Genomic DNA, 2,148 nt, shown 5'->3' on the forward strand with positions numbered 1-2,148 from the left:
GCCACACCTGCAGCGCCATGCGTGTGTTTGCGGGTGTGTGTGCCTAGGAAAAAATTGGGCTCAACTTGTAGTCTTGGTGACCGGCTAAGTGTGCTGTGGAACCACCCCACTTGATTGGTTTTATGGCTCAGTGTGCGGCGTGAAAGATCGGCACAGCCCTAGAAAATCGACACACTCCGAAACCTGGTTAAGCCGACGGGGTGAACGCGGCCACAGAAAAGGAAGTCCAAGAGCACCCTGAAGACACTCCTGTAGGTCGATAGCCTATTATATACCATCCATTTCTTGGAATATATTCTTTATTTATGCACACTGTTTTTGTTGTGTTTTAATTGTTTTTTATTCTTATGTTTATTGTAAACCGCCCAGGTTGCTCTTTGAGTGAGATGGACGGTGACTGAATACGAAATATAAATAAATAAATAGCAAACAAGGAAGGGGGGCAGGGAGGAGGTTGCCTACAGATGGCAAGAAACAGACCAGCCTTCTCCAACGGGGCACCCACCAAATTCATCCAATGCTGAGAATCCAGAAGGCAGGTTGGAAACCTGAGAGTGAAGTCCAGCTCTGTTGAAGGACACCAAGACGGAGAAGGCTGAATGGGACTCTTTGCCTTTTAGTGTGCCCACGTTCATCTAACATGGACCAACCCCGAAGAAGACGTAACCATCCAGCTGACACCGTAAACAGGCCCGAAGGAAGCTACCGCATTTTGTTGCAATTCCCATTTGTTTCCTTTTATTTTTCCAAGGGGTTGGGGAAATCCAGGCCTTCTATGGTCAGATCAGTGTGGAAACATGGGCTGTGCTCCAGAGGCCCTCCTTCCCTTGAATTCTCATCAAGCCCAGATGCATCATTGGACAGGATGCACGGGGAATAGCGTCCAGCCCTGAAGACAGGTGCCACCTTGGGACGTGGCATCATCTGAAAAACAACGCCCAGCTGTTTTTCCAGAAAACACAGGCTCCCCTCCTCGAATCCACCCTCACCCTCTCCCAAGCCCACGCGTCCCTCAAGCCGGACCCCCCAGGTCCCACTGCGCCCTCCACCCCGTCTCAGCCTCCCCTGGCTCCCGTCTTTCTCCGTCCAGGAGGTCTTCTGCACGGGCCCCTCTCCTATCTCTGTCTAGAAAACAGGAAGCCCTCCACAGCGTGATGCAGCGGAAACCAGACAAATGAAATGGAGCAGCAGCAAGGAAACAGCCGGAAGCTGGCAGGATATTTGGAACGGACCCGTGAATTCTTGAGCTTATCTCTGTCCAGCAGAAGCTCAGAATTCCTTGCAAAACAGCCATGCAATCCCTGGGATGTTGCTCCCCTCTGGCCGTCAGAGCAGAGCATGCGTCAGGTAGTCACCCACGACACCGGGGGAAGGACCTCACTGCTGCCATCAGGCTCCCAAAGAGAGAAGCAGCAGCAACCGGACCACAGAAATTGACCCGAGCTGCGGCCATGCGCTGGATTAAAAAAAAGAAAAGGAAAATTGCTGTCTCTCCCAGGATAAATCGAATCCTGTCTCTGACTCTGGTGTCCAGTAACTCTGCAAGGGACGCCCGTACTTCTGAAAGATTTATCGGGGGCAGTTGTAAGTTGGGCGGCTGTGGAGGGTCTTATACCCACCTACCTGCACAAACACAGCTTGGAAACAGGACATATTCTTTATTTTGGACTTCCTCTGCTTCCGCTTAATGCTGAGAGAGAATGAGAGCTTTTAGAGACCACTTCCATAAAACGAGGAATTAGGTTTCAATTAATCAGACGGCTGAAGGATGGGCTATTAAGGTGCAACACAGGGAGGTCCACAGGATGTGGTTAAAAAAAAGTCAGGGTGGCACCGGGAGGATGTGCCACACGTAAAAACCAGGCAAAGCTTTGATTGCTCTGTCGCAGCCACCATTTTGACCTTTTTTACCATACCCTGCGGACACCCTTGGTGCAGCGCAGACGATTAACGCCAACAGTTTTGCAGAGCAGAGATCATCTGTGTAGGTAGAAAGATAAAAACCAGAAGCACCACTTACTACTTTGGCAGATGTGCTACAGTGCCCAATTCTCTAAGCACTTGGTGGCATTGGCTTTCATGTCAACAGCGAGCGTCATTTCCCTTCCTTGCTTCAGCCGCTACGTGGTTCCTGCTCCTTGAAGCAAG

At 50.6% G+C, this 2,148-nt stretch overlaps 1 long non-coding RNA gene across 1 annotated transcript; it reads right to left on the reverse strand.

Annotated features, from left to right (window-relative positions):
* Positions 1–331: 331 nt before the first annotated feature.
* On the reverse strand, positions 332–2,148 carry LOC148214283 (uncharacterized). The gene is made up of 3 exons (XR_015798409.1): positions 2,021–2,148; positions 1,624–1,690; positions 332–924 (listed from the first exon to the last, which is right to left on the reverse strand). It is a non-coding gene; the product is annotated as an uncharacterized LOC148214283 (long non-coding RNA).

This window comes from Python bivittatus, unplaced genomic scaffold (genome assembly GCF_059951505.1).
Source record: "Python bivittatus isolate LINGU-HERP-01145 unplaced genomic scaffold, Pbiv_v1 ctg000700_np1212, whole genome shotgun sequence".
Classification (NCBI taxonomy): domain Eukaryota; kingdom Metazoa; phylum Chordata; class Lepidosauria; order Squamata; family Pythonidae; genus Python; species Python bivittatus.